The sequence below is a fragment of the Bicyclus anynana genome, chromosome 20 (genome assembly GCF_947172395.1).
Source record: "Bicyclus anynana chromosome 20, ilBicAnyn1.1, whole genome shotgun sequence".
NCBI classification, from domain to species: domain Eukaryota; kingdom Metazoa; phylum Arthropoda; class Insecta; order Lepidoptera; family Nymphalidae; genus Bicyclus; species Bicyclus anynana.
Window position 1 is genome coordinate 9968228 of NC_069102.1, and position 15686 is coordinate 9983913.

General features: G+C 36.2%; 1 protein-coding gene across 5 annotated transcripts in view; it reads right to left on the reverse strand.

Annotated features, from left to right (window-relative positions):
• LOC112057979 (potassium/sodium hyperpolarization-activated cyclic nucleotide-gated channel 2) overlaps positions 1 to 14354 on the reverse strand; it is a 342833-nt gene extending 328479 nt beyond the window's left edge. For 4 of the 5 annotated variants that reach the window (XM_024098604.2, XM_024098602.2, XM_024098603.2 and 1 more), the window contains exon 1: positions 14085 to 14354. The gene's annotated coding sequence lies outside the window, so the exon portion shown is untranslated. Of the gene's footprint in view, positions 1 to 13998 lie in introns of all 5 variants that reach the window. The other variant, XM_052887779.1, reaches the window with a different exon arrangement.
• Between the last annotated feature and the right edge of the window lie 1332 nt (positions 14355 to 15686).

Consider the following 15686-nt stretch of genomic DNA (forward strand, 5'->3'; position numbering starts at 1 on the left):
CTTGGTCAGCGTTAAAGACCGAGACCGACATACAGACAAACAGACAAAAAATAAAAAAAATATATATTTTTGGCTTCAGTATCGATTGTACAATGCACTCCAACTATAAAATACTAAAAATGGCCGAAGAAAAAGAGGGGCTGTCACCAGCCGCCATTTTAAAATTCTAGAAGAATGATCACTCTGAGATCTATCTCAATAACTAGAGAGATAGAGTATATACTATAAAGTCAATGAACAAAAAATAATTTTGTTATGGGGCTTAAGCCCACAACTCTACTACAATGCGCGTTAATAATAATAATAATAATAATAATAATAAAGCTTTATTTAATTCCATATAAACCTAAAAACTAACACATTCTTATATTACATTTCTAAAATAGGTATACATATATATATATTATCTAAGTATATTATATTTACATTTTTTTTTTTTAATTCTAGTTTTATATGGACCCCCTAAGGGTAAAAGCCTCCTCCAATGCTTTCCACTTTTCCCTACAATGCGCGTTACTGTACTTAAAAAGCCGATGTCTGAGTAACCGCCACTATCAAATATTAAAACTAACATTGCCTTATAAAGTATCAACTTAAAAAGGAGTTTAAAATGTTATAAAATACGGTTGAATATCGTCCACAGAACGGGCGTTTAAAAGTAATAATTCAATTAAACACGTTGCCTAACTTTTAATGCCTGGACCGCCTTGTTCTTCACCGCACGAGTTCAATTGCGTTATAAAGTTTGAACGTCGGGCCTTTGGAGCTTTCGCCCTGGGGTATCGTAAACCTAGTAACGATTTGTTTCCAATCACCCTTCCCATTGTGCCTTAAAGCCTTTACGTACATAAAAGGTAATGGTTCCATTTGAATCTTTGTCTTCTTTCATGGGAAGAAGAGGGATGGCCTTTGATACACGTTGGTGAAAAATGAACGGATTTTTTTATCAAAACATCATTCATTAACATCAACCCATAATATTCGGCTCACTGTTGAGCACGAGTCTCCTCACCAAACGTGAGGAGTTCAAAATTCAAAAAAATTAAATTCAAAATTCATTTATTTCAAGTAGGCTCAGTTTACAAGAACTTTGGATACGTCAGTTGACTATTTGTAAAGTTTCTTCCACCGGTTCGTATGCGGATTGGCAGACTTCACACACAAAGAGAATTAAGAAAAAAAAATCTCAGGTATGCGTTTCCTTACGATGTTTTTCCTTCACCGTCTGAGACACGTAATATTTAATTTCTTAAAATGCTCACTGAAAAATTTGAGGTACATGCTCCGGACCGGATTCGAACCCACACCCTCCGGAATCGGAGGCAAAGGACATATCCACTGGACTATCACACTGCCATATGCCAATTAAGAAGAACGTGTTAAGAAATTGAAACTAAATAGGTGACTTACTTAGTGTCCTACTAATAAACGGATTCGAATCTACCTCTTCCGAATTGAAAGCAGAGGTCATACCCACTAGACTATCACGTCCCGCATGTATTTAGTCTCATTATCAGTCAATTTACACAAAACCTTAATAAATTATATAACTAACCCTCTCTCATGATTTGATCAATCCGTTTGTAATTCAAAGCCTTAATAGCTCAGCGGTAAAGGGGTCATATTTAAAATACATTACGGCAAATATTATTTAAAAAAAATCCATTCAGTAATTTTCAATTATTCGATCACATGCAGACAAATACAGCTAAGGGAATTTTGTTCCCGTGTTATAGGCATCGATCGTAGATCGTTAGATGGGCCTCAAGCGTCGCGGAATTGTCATTGGTTTCACACATTGAGTATCATCACACGTAACACATTTCTCTTTATTCATGTTGTGGCTTGTGTTTTTACACTTCCAAATTAAACACTAAGTCATAATTAACGGATTAAAATAAAATAAAACAGTAAACATTTTTTAAGTCCACGTCCACTCACGGCATGCACTTGTTACGTACTAAGATAAAGATGTTCGTGCACGTCTTTGGGTAATGACATGAAATTATGCGTTATTTAGTATGAAGGGGCCCATGTAACGATTGATATCGATGGTTATAGCTGTACATAATATAAATTGCGTAGTACAATAAATCCTTAAATAAACTCTAAATGGGAACAAAAAAGTTAATTTAGAAGTTCAACAATAATACGCAACAAGTATTAAGTAGCTGTGTATCCATCCCAGTGTTTTAAACTCAACTTTTGCGTCTATTGGAAGTTCCGAATCCGACCTTTTTGCGGCGCAATCAATCATTTCACGCCTAAACACGTCATCGGAGACGACGGGGCAAATAGAGAAGCATTTGGATACAAAAGCCCACTAACAAAGGGCTTGGAGACATGCGATATTACAGGCATTCATCCACTTGACGTATACGTCAAAATTCTTGAATACCAACTGGAAAATGTCGAAGTAATTTGACACGTGCGCCGGAACGAGCTTCTGTCTGGAAGCTTTATTCACCGCTCTATTCCTTTCCGATACATTTGTCAATAATGTAGTCAATGAGAGGACTGTAATATGATTTATAAAGTGTGATGTAAAGCTGAATGGTATTTATGTATTCACTAAATGCTCAAAACACTGTCATATTACCACTCCACAGCGGAGCTAAACAAGCATTTCAGCCTCTAGGGGCTAAAGTAATTTTGTTTTTTTAATTCCTGTCTGTTACGAGTACTAGCCAAGCACTAGCCTTCTATAAAACGGAGGTGGTTTTAATCGAAAATAGAATCATTATAGGTAAGGCCCTGATGAAAACTTTAAATTGGAATGAAATGCAGCGTTCTTGTCTGTGGAATGTGTTCATTTTTTTATTTCATTTTTATTGAGTTGCGAATAGAGCGAGATTTAAGAAAAAAGACTTACAAATGAAACACCTACTTAACGAAAAATTTAATAAGTGGAGAAAAGAACAACAAGTGCATTCAGTTACGGATGGTGTTTTTTAAACAATTATCTCCCATGTGTACCCCTCATACTCATTAGTCAACTTCACAGCAGTCGGTAATTAAGTTACCGGGTAAAAGCATCTCCCCTAACATCTAAAGTTGTAGCATTTTGTACCTACATTTATTTTTCAAATAAAATAAAACATTGAATACTGTACCGAGTTATTTTATTTTCTCGCAATCGTAGTGAAAAGAATTGTGTTACACGCGGGGCTAAACCCATTATAAACTCGGTTTCTATTTAGGCGGCCCTCGCCTTCAGCTCGTGCCCTAAAAATACCTCGTTTAAAATGGTTTTTTTAGCCCCTTGTATAACAATTTACTATTTTTAACTATTTTTGATTATACAAATCTACGAATTTACTTTAATTCTTTCGAAAAAATATGCATTTTCTCCCAAGAAATGCAACACCAATACGGGTTATACTGGCGGAATGTTGAGATTGTCATGTCATAGTTGTTTTAAGGGCGCCATCTTGATTTATCTCAAAAACTTTTGTTTTAATTTTATTTATTTCTTTTAATTTTAATAAAATCCTTGTATTTTTAAAGTTTAATGATACGGGGTACAAGATTGGATCTAAAATGGATCATCTCTTTTAGTAAACAGACCGGGTTTTTAATAAATATCGCAATTTAAAGCCGCATATACCTAATTGCAATTTTATCAAATCATTTCACCAACAGAGAAAAGCAAACACAGTCTCGTGAAATGCCAATAACCGGGACAACATCACGTTCCTTGTAACGAATTGACAGCTCGCGGCAAATTGACTGCACTGTGTGCTTTATCAATTAATGCTTTCTAAATATTTTGCTAAGCGATAAAAGGGATTTTTATATTTGTTTTATTTATAAATTTTGTTATCACAGACTAACCTTCATTTAACATTTTACTTAGGTATAAAGGAGATGTCCCACTACATTATTTGCACCAGGAAAAAAGTTTTTGCGTCACGATGAAACTTTGATATGTAATGAAACAGCACTACACTTACAATTATTACAAATATCATCTAACTGAAGCTTAACGTTTAGTTTATAAATATTGACGTTTTAGTATAATAAATTATTGTAAAATACTGTTAATATGTGCACGCTTACATGACAGTAAATTATGTTGGATTTTTTTTATATAGTGTAAGAACCATTGTAACCCACAGTTTCAGCAAATAAATTATTATTATTATTAAAGAGAATTGCCCATCCCCGACTCATGCCTACCCTAACCACATCACTTTATCAAAAAATCCATGCTACAACGACATTCTTAATTCATCTTTAATTTGTCCAATGGGGACTAGCAAAAATCGTTGACCATATCCAATACAGCATGAGTTTACCAACATTTTTTGTAGACTTATAATTATTTGTTTGTACGTTTTCTTGTTGGCAACAGAAATTTGGTTCATCGAATCATCATTTTTAGTAGCTAAAGTCATTGCGATGACGTCAACATTCAAACAAAAGCCGCATCATAATCAGTCTATTCCAAAAGCACTAAGCTAAGCGCTATATCAAGTGTTTGATGTTGTTTCTAAATATTCCACTCAGAATTGAAAAAGATCAATCAAGTTGTCTTTATTTGAGAAATAACTTTAGTATCATCGTCACGTTTCATATTATATCGTTCAGTAGAGATGACGCAGTGTGATGAAGTCGCGGCTGGGACCAATCAATCAATTTTACATAAAGCCCACACACCAAGCTTCACGCTAGTACAGTTGAGGGCAAAAACTGGTAAAATGTATTACTGACAAAGACAATATCTGGGCGAACGAGCTGCGCTGCGTGCGTGTTTTTTTAACTGAGATTTACTTGAAAAATATCCATGCCTATATAAAAATACTCTTTAAACTTATAAGCTACCATGGCACAAACTCCATGTTTTATTATTCAACAAGTTACCCCTTGATGATGCAATCTACGATGGAAGCGGGCTATCTTGTTAGGAGTAGGATGAAATCCACACTCCTTTCAGTTTCTACACATCCTTCTTAACTTCTACATCGTACCGGAACGCTAAATCGCTTGGCGGTACGTCTTTGTCGGTAGGGTGGTGAATAGCTACGGCCAAAGCCTCTTACCAGCCAGACCTGGACCAATTAGGAAAACTTCAATCAACCCAGCCGGGGATCGAACTCAGGACCTCCGTCTTGTAAATCCACCGGGCGTACCACTGCGCCACGCAGGTCGTCGAATTGAATACCGTACAAAACATAAGAACCATACTTAGCTTAAAATATCATCATCATCATCATCATCATCATCCACTTTAGCCTTTACCTTATCCCACTTAAGGGGCGGCAAAATATGTTAATCTTCTCCATTAATCTTTTCATTAATTAATTAATCATTTCTCTATTACTCGTCAACTCATCATCCACTCCCTTTACATACATTTCCTCTCTTACACACTCCAACCATCTCATCCTTGGCTCTCCTCTCCTCTTGTGTCTTTCCACTTGGAATTTCAACATTCTTCTGGTAATATGACTTTCATCCCTCCGCATTACATATCCCTTACGTTACCTTATGTTACCTTAGCTTGAAAGTTAGCAGAAATATATTGCTGAAAAAAATATTATACTGTGTTTTTATATCAAAATCGAATTTATTTTACCTACAACGGAAAACCAATTATATATTAGTTGTGTTTCTGTCACCGTCTATGTACAATGTACTAATTAAAAAAATATATCTATATTTATAAAAAATCTGTAGAGAGGTCAATTCTGTACATGAAATATATTTCCAAAATAACTATTAGGGGGTGATTAGTGATCGATACTGATGCTAAAAATGCAATCAGTAAAATTTTTGTCTGTCTTTATGTTCGTTATATAAACAAAAACTACTCGACGGATTTAAACTAAACTTGGTATAATTATTCTTCACGCTCCTGGGCAGGTTACACTTTTCATCACGATACGATCAATAGGAGCAGAACAGTGAAGGAGATGTTGGGAAAACGGTAGAAGTTACTCCATTTTTACAGCGATACTACTGTAAGGGCTGGATTAAATATGTCTAAGGGCAGACGAAGTCGCGGGCATCCGCTAGTACAAAATAAAATAACACTCATTTGTCGTCGTAATAACTTCAAAAGGACGACAGAGAACGTTAATAATAATAGAGACGTTGAAAAAAACAAAATTATCGCCGAGCACAAATAAAAAGTGAAATAATTACACTTAAAAGCACCAAATCAAAAAACCATTAATGCTGTAATTCCATTTCTTGATGTCTAGACATTAATAAAATGCTCAAACACTGTATAATTTACAAAGAGGATAAAAATGTACTTTTTAAATCCCATTATACTCCGTAGTCGGCACCGATATTTTATGCTAAAGACATGTTACGTGCCTACAAAATCACCTTTTTTTTTGTGATGATGCAGTCTAAGATGGAAACGGGCTAACTTGTTAGGAGGAGGATGAAAATCCACACTTCTTTCGGTTTCTACACGAAATCATACCGGAACGCTAAATCGCTTGGCGGTGCGTCTTTGCCGGTGGGTGGTAACTAGCCACGGTCAAAGCCTACCACCAGCCAGACCTGGACCAATTAAGAAAACCTCAATCGGCCCAGCCGGGGATCGAACCCAGGACTTTCCTCTAGTAAATCCACCGCGCATACCACTGCGCCACGGAGGTCGTCAAAATCACCGCAAAAATAGAGCTGAATTTAAATACTCTACACATGCACATTTTCATTATTAGGTAATTCCATTATATATTTATGCATAAACTAGCGGACGCCCGCGACTTCACCAGGCTATAATATATCTCAATACCAAATTTCAGCTAATTCGGTTCAGTAGTTAAGGCGTGAAAGAGTAACAAACATTCATATCATCAAAAGCATCAGATTTGCGAAAATCTTGGGAAACCATGGATTTTTTCGGGATAAAAAGTAGTCTATGTGTTAATCCAGAGTAAAATCTATTTCCATTCCAAATTTAGCTAAATCGCTTCAGTAGTAGCGGCGTTATAGAGTAACAAACATCCAAACATCCAAACAAACTTTCGCGTTTATAATATTAGTAGGATAGTAGGATTCCTAGACACACAACAAGTATATATTTAGCTATTATTTGTTGTTTATTATGCAACTCAATGAAATGCGGTCAATTAGTCACTTTTGTTCGCCTCAGTTTTGACGCGTTAGTGACATATTTCTATTATAAAATCTTTGGTATCAGATACCTACGAGTAACATCGAAATTAAACGAACAAATTTTACACTCAACTCATAAAATCAAAGTGGAACCAAACGAAATTATATTCGTTAAGTAAAAGAGACAAATTGCGACGCTGCTTTAAAAAGAACACAGTCATAAAGATAACCCTGAATCGTAAATAAGTTTCTTTAGCAGTAAAAGTGCGCAAATGGAAACATTCGACGACATCTCTAGCTGTCTAGTAATCACTGTAGCTTTAAGTGTGAAGTCCTGACTTTAAACTTATTTCCAAGTAGGCACATATTAACTAACCTAACTGTAAAACTAAAATTGTCTATAAAAGTTAATAAATATAATAACATGACTAAAACTTTTTGAATCGAATCCGGTGCGGGGCATGCACTTCCAACTTTTCAGTTGTATGCGTTTTCAGAAATTAAATATCACGTGTCTCAAACGGTGAAGGAAAAACTGTTTTTTGAAATTGTGAGAAAACCTGCATACTTGAGAATTTTCTTAATTATCTGCGTGTTTGAAGTCTGCCCGAACCCCTCTCTTTTTCAGAGAAAACTCGATCTTAACAATGACGATCAACTTTGACGGCCACGTGGTGCAGTGGGTAGTGACCCTGCTTTCTACATCCAGGGCCGTGGGTTCGATTCTCACTGGTGGAAAATATTTGTGTGATGAGCGTGGGTGTTTTTCAGTGTCTGTGTGTATTTATACATTATATAAGTATTAAAAAAAGAAACAGCAGTGAGGCGTATATGGGTTGTTAATAATGACGATCATGATGAAAATAAACATAGAATCTCAATTTCGTAGTTATATGTCAACTAACTATAAAATCAGTGAATTAGCCTGCTGAATAATAATCATTTCAAACATCACAAATAAACCACTTTAGAAGTCAGAACAACGATATATCACAAAAGCCAGGGCACCAAACGCCTCGTCACTTAATACTATCGCAACATGCCCGACACTAAGTCACGACACTCCACTATAGCTTAGCAAGTTTGTTGATGACACTCCCGTGATAAGCGGGCGACGGGGGGAAAGGACTGTGCGACATCGGACAGACAAGTCAAAATGTCACCGTCTATTGCGCTGTAACCTTAATGTACCTTCGTAAAATCATCATCAGCCTTTATAAACAATATTAATTTCAAACATCACAAATAAACCACTTTAGACGTCAGAACAACGATATATCACAAAAGCCAGGGCACCAAACGCCTCGTCACTTAATACTATCGCAACATGCCCGACACTAACTCACGACACTCCACTATAGTCAGACATCAAGGACAGAAGTCCAAATGTCACCGTCTATTGCGCTCCAACCTTAATGTGCCTTCGTAACAGTGGTGTGCATAAAATTTTTACTAGGGTATGCACAAGTGAAGATTGGAAAATTCCTTGTCCATGTATGCATTCTGTGGTCCAACATACGTTTGTATTAAGTCCTTAGGGTATGCAGTGCATTTGTTTGTGAATCTATGAAGTGTACACCACTGATTCATAATATCATCATCTGCCTGCTACAAATGGCTAGGCTAGGCTATGCCTCTAATTATAGGAGAGAGAACATGGAGCTTTGAACCACCATGCCTACTGCTACAATGGGATGTCGAGCTTATGGTGATAATGTTTAACAATTTACTTACAACAATTTTAATGGTTATTACCGGAATAAATAGCTCTTTGAGGTACAAAGGTGTAACACCAACAAGTTCCAACTCCGAGCTAAGTTTATACTTTAAAATTTCTTAGAAAATCCAACTTAATACTATAAACGCGAAAGTTTGTATGAGTGTTCGTTACAATTTAACGCCGCAACTACTAAACCGATTTGGATGAAATTTAAAATGAAAATAGATAATACAATTAATTTACACCGCTCTTTATCCCGTAAAAAATCATGTTTTCCCCGATATTTGCGAGAAACTGATGGTTATGACGGTTTTAATGTTTGTTAGGGTTCATTTACTCTAGCGGCAACTCTATCGACGACCACAGTCGACTGCAGTCAGCGACGTCAAGGCGGCAGGCGACGGCGTCTCCGACTGCAGTCGACTCTCGGCGGCGGTCGACGCCGGTCGCCGACTGCAATCGACTGCCGTTGGCTGCCGCCGAGACGTCGCTGACTGCCGTCGTCGGTAGCAGCTGCCGCTCGTGTAAATGAACACTTAGGTACTCTTTCACGCCGCGTCTACTGAACCAAATTAGCTGAAATTTACAATGGGGATAGACCATAAGCTGAATTAACACATAGACTACTTTTTATCCTGGAATAACTAAATTACGTATGTACATACATTATACGCGGGTAACACCACGGGGCGCAGCTAGTTATGAAATATTTCACATCCTAACCCTAATAGGAGTCGAACACAGGACCACGTAATAGAATCATGACAAGAGTGATTGACTAAAGACAACAAGGTAGCGCTAAAATGTAGTGCCAGTATAGACTACTCGAGGAAGAACTAAAAAAAAATAAACTAAAATTGAGATTGATTGAGATTTTCTTAATTGGTCCAGGTCTGGCTGGTGGGAGGCTTCGGCCATGGCTAGTTACCACCCTACCGGCAAAGAAGTACCGCCAAGCGATTTAGCGTTCCGGTACGATGCCGTGTAGAAACTGAAAGGGGTGTGGATTTTCATCCTCCTAACAAGTTAGCCCGCTTCCATCTTAGACTGCATCATCACTTACCATCAGGTGAGATTGTAGTTAAGGGCTAACTTGTAAAGAATAAAAAAAGTCGATAAAACCATATATGCTTTTAAAATAAGTTATTTTTAAAAACAAGTAAACGCCATAGAAATTTACATTGTCCTTTAAATACAGGAAATTATAAAGTATCTTAATAAAGAAAAATGGCTGCTAGTTTTCCTAATTAATGTAGTAAGCGACCTTTCTTGCTTCATGGAAATTTGCAAAACATGTGAACGCTAAATTAGTTATCTAATAATAGACTTCCGTGGTAAAAAGCTACTTTGAAATATGTAGTAAAGTAGTCAAGAGCTGGGAAAAAATATAGGTAATTATTCTTCAGACTGTTGTAATGCAAGGGAACTAAAAAGACTGCATTTGCAAATGGTTTTTATTTATTTTTCCATGGACACTTAGTGTATTCTTAGTTCTAGTTTGACCTCACTGTCCTTTTGTACTTTTATGCTTTGTTTTATAACAAAAAAGATCAGCCCCCCTAGCCAAGTTGCACGTCGATTCTCTTTCTACGATCGCTAGCGCTTCGAAAACTAGAAAGATGTATGGGAATAATATTTGCTATCGACAGGTCACGTGATCAAGATCTGTCATTCCCATATATTTTTATAGTTTTCGAAGCGTTAGCGATCGTCGAAAGAGAATCGACGTGCCACTTAGCTAGGGGGGCTGAATTCTTCTGTTGGTAGGCTTCGGTCGTGGCTACCACACTACTAGTAACATTTAGGTATGATTAGTGACGTGCACAGACGTGCGAGAGACGTGATAGCCCAGTGTATATGACCTCTGCCTCCGACTCCGGAGGGTGTAGGTTCGAATCCGGCCCGGGGCACGCACCTCCAACTTTTCAGTTGTGTGCATTTTAAGAAATTAAATATGACGTTTCTCAAACGGTGAAGGAAAACATCGTGAGGAAACCTGCACATCAGATAATTTCCTTAATTGTCTGCGTGTGTGAAGTCTGCCAATCCGCATTGGGCCAGCGTGGTGGACTATTGGCCTAACCCCTCTCATTCTGAGAGGAGACTCGAGCTCAGCAGTGAGCCGAATATGGGTTGATAATGATGATGAGTGACGTGCACAGGGTTTCCCGTTAGGGTAAGCATTAAATACAAAAATAAAATATTATTAGTGGATAAGTGTATTGTACTCTGAATTTCTTTCTTTTATTGATTGTTATTCTTTTTTTCTTTATTAACAATGTTAAAAAATACAATTTGTCAAAAAAATATAAGAAAAAAATCTATACTAATATTATAAAGCTGAAGAGTTTGTTTGTTTGAACGCGCTAATCTCAATAACTACGGGTCCGATTTGAAAAATTCTTAGAGTGTTAGATAGCCCATTTATCGAGGAAGGCTATAGGCTATATATTATCCCCGTATTCTCACGGGAACGGGAACCACGCGGGTGCAACCGCGCCGCGTCAGCTAGACTATATATAGGGTCAATTATAATTATATACCAGATTATTTAGCATCATATGTAATTCTATAAAGCCTTTCATTGCATAAAATATTCTTCATTTCAGAGGATTAATATTTCTACCTTATACCTAAGTAAACGTATAACATAATGTAAAAAAAAAAGGAAAAGAAAACAGGGGCTGTTATCTAACGCGCAATATCTTTTTTTAGATACAAGTAACCTTTAGTTTTCACGCCTTTTTTTCCATCTACAATGCTGGGCCTGTAGTATGTGACACGCTTCTTTTTACAAACGCAGTTAGCGATTGTAGAAAGAGAATAGCTATGATACCTACTGAACTATGTATTTATTGAATAACTTATTATTTCTTATACCAAATGGCACGTTTGACTTTGTCTCCGTAGAATTCAGATTCGTATTCAAATTCATTTATTTCATGTAGGCTTCTATTACACTTTTGAAAAATCATGTCAGCAAAATGACTTAACCACTAGTTCAGGAAGCAGATTCTATTGAGAAGAACTGCCAAAAAACTCACAAGTTCTTCATGAAAATAAAAATGCTAGAATTTAATTGAATCGAGTTTATTTAATCGACAATATGTAGTAAACATCAAACTTTCGTTGAAATGGAAAATGAATTGCACTCTATAACATTTCCAATATATTTACGCTTTATGAAGTTCCATAACATGATCAATAACTTGGGAAATGGTTTTTCTGAATTGGGTCAAATCTATTTGGGTTTTGTATGAGTTACACGATGTCGAGTTACCGTTAAAAATATACTCACCTTCTAGTTAAAAGGCTCCTTTTCTGCCCTAGTGTAGAAACAAGCTCGGACTAAGAGTCTACCTGTGTCAGACCTTCCTAATTTTACTAGAATGACATTGACCGAGTTTTACATATGTATTTGATCCTTTTAGGCCATGGAGTAGCAGTGGCAAAAAAAACTCCGAATTATTTCACCGCAGCTCATTTTTTTCGCAAAGGATCAGTCTAGTTTCCCAACGCGGAAATGCATCAGCCAGTATTCTTTCCACCATTCCACGAGGGCATGATTTGTATAGTTATTAGGATAAGATAGCTGAAGTTACCTAGTAAAATTCCAAAAGAATACAATTATTCTTTCAGAATTTTACTAAAGCTGAGTGTTGGTCATTCTTCTAGCAAAAGGCAACTGTGAAGTTTAGAATGTGGTGGTTTTCAGAAGTAATAGATTTGTAGAGTATCTGGACTATATCAATTTTCCTAGTATTTTGGATATACCTAAACGTAATTTTTTGATATTTTCTACGGAATATAATAATCGAAATCAAATCTGACTGACAAAACATTCGTCTTTGATCAATGAGGCAAGTCTGGCTGTGATAGGTCGTCGTTTTAAATCATGTATCATTCACGATTGTTATCTAAAACAATGGAATGACGCTAGTTAATTGTAGTGGAGTCGATCTGCATTAAAAAAAATTACAGTTTTAAAACATTACAAAAAACTAACGAAATAGTTTTTAACAAAAAACGTATATTTTACGCTGTCCCAATGATGACTTCTATACAATAATCTTTGCGCTTTTTTTTTAAGGTTCCAGGTTACTACACACTGGGCCAGTTCAGCTATGTTTTTTTTTTCTTTTTGTTTGTTTTTTAATTTTGTTTATTTATATCATAAATAACAATATAATAATCAGTGAACAGTGAGACCAACAGTGGTTTATGTTGCAGTATAGTAGAATAAAATAATAAATAAAATGCAAAATATAAATAAGTACGTTGGAAACTGGTTTAGCTTAGCATATTATATCAATAATTGTAGTTAAATATCTAATTTATTTTTATCCTACCACGCAAATTTGTCAGAACTAACTTAATGAAGGTGAATTCTTAATAAAAAAAACTCCCTCAGTAAAGTAACTCATGCTTCGATGAGCATAAGTATGTCGAACTTTTAAAAGAATTTTCCATGCGAAAGATTTATAAAAAACAGCTTTAGCAACCTTTAGCAACATAATAAAACTAAACCTAAAGCGAATAAAAAAAAGAGAAACATCGTCTTACAACCATCTTAGCCTATAGGTAGAACTTTTAGTCTTTTAGTCTTCTAAGGACTTTTAGTTTATGGACTTTTAGTCTAATATCCATTCTAATAGTTGTTAATGATACCTCACTAATCCTATTACACTTGGTATCGCGGAAAGCATTCCTCAAAACAATTTCAAAGTTTCCTCGCTTTAGCTTTTAATGGGAATTATGAAACTCATATCATTATCTAAATTTAATCTTTATGACTTCAAGTATTCATATTTATATTTATACTTGATATGAAGTCACAGATATGCTTTTAAGTAAACAATCAAATGAGACCTTTCCACCTTTTCTTTTTCTGTTTTTCATTCATTTTAAGTCGGGGTAAAAATTGCAAAATCATCCCATCCCTCGCCACGGCTGGACGGGCTATCCAATTAGGTATTGTGAAAGACCTTTCTTTCCAATATTACATAACCGTCTAAGGACATTCTTCCCATTATGAACGATCGTGATATGTTTAGATAGTCAGTGAACTGTAAAAGGAGTTCTATAAATAAATTCATTCATTCATTCATCGCCTGACTCGTAGTGAAGCTACAGTGAGTACTGAGTATCGTCCGGGACGATGGAACAATGGGCATCTTTCTGAGAATTACTCTGAGCCTTACAGATGATAGATCCATCCGTCAGTACAGCTCGGCACCTGTCCGGCACAAGTCCCGTTATGTAATACACGGGATCGGGGATCACTCACCGGTCACCGGTGCTCACTGCATCGATTATGTCACCTCTCAGCTGACGGTTATTGCACAACGCGAGGATCGGAGGAGTTTATCAGTCGATACGGATCGGCCGGCTCCGCGAACGTTCGCGCCTCGCGGCGGTGTAACGCGTGGGTCGCGGGGTCGATGGAGGGAAGGGGCTCAGAGGCTGCGGAATCGCCGTGCGGATGGTTACATAAGTCGCGAGCGGGAGCGAGGACACGTGCTGCCCCTCTGGGGCGTGAGTCGCGACTAGCGGAGGCTCGGGCGCCGCCCCGCGCCATTGAGCCAGATATAGGGCCACCATGCCTCTTGCAATTCCCAGACTGGCAAACACTAAGTTAGTTTCCTTAACTTTGATTTCAATTTGTCTCACAAAAATGCAATTTTATATAATTATGATGGATAAGTTTTAAAGCTTATATTACTCAACGGATGATCGGAAAAGATTGCATACAAGTTTTACAGAGGTAGAGGAAAGGATCTAATCATATCTACGAGTATCAGTCAGAAAAAATGCTGTTTTCAGCTATAGAATTTTGGAATCATCGGTCAAAAACAGTTTTGACATAATATTTAATTTATTAAAATGAATGAAGCTACGGGATAAAGCTTGCAAAAGTACATTTTATTTGATTTTCCGGAAAAGTAAACTCATATATATAATATAATACAAAAATAGCTGCAGCGCATTTATGATACGTCCTACTCCTATTTATTCCTTTTTAGCTTTAAGTTACTTAATTTCATGTTACATAATGGGTATTTTTAGCCTTAGTATAACGATGTATTATTTGTGTCCTTACACTACACACAACTATAAATTTAAATCATAATACACACACACGTGTAGTTTTTTAATTATTTATTTATTTAGCATCGATGCACTAACAAATTAATACAAACCTTAGCATGCATGTCAAATGGGGCCTTGTTAATACTAATAATCTTACATTCTAATAATATATACTACATTTTATTGGACAAAATGAAAAATAAAAGTAAAATTAAAGTAGAAATTTGAGTAGAAACTTGAGTGGAACATTTATAAAATTAAATTAGAAATTTCAAATTTTTAAATAATATAAATGTCAGGTATAGTAATGTCATAATAATATTATTATTTAAAGTTAATAAAATGAAATAAATAAAATTAAATAATAATTTTAACACAGTGAAGCATCGATAATTTTACGCTTAGTTTTAGTTTTGTATAAACACGTTAGATAGTGTTCATATACTTATGACAGGGATAACGTCTAGCGAGGCAGGTAATAAGTTAATTGGTCTGACTAATTAAAGGGTCATTATTGTCCCAATAAAACAAACATTCGTGGCCACCCTAGCGCTACCACCAGACGATTAAATAGCCTTCACATGTGTGAATGCTCCGCGGGGCTAATACACCTTAAGCGGACCGATTCATGGTTTACTTCACGTAATAACATTACGATGTCTGTATTATACACTCTATAGAGACATTCTTTGAGGCTTGCATGTCGTTAATTGACGAACACTGAGGTTTCGTGGAAGAATCAATTTAAATTCTAAAGTTGTATAAACAATCCAGATTAAGGGTTCATTTACACCAGCAG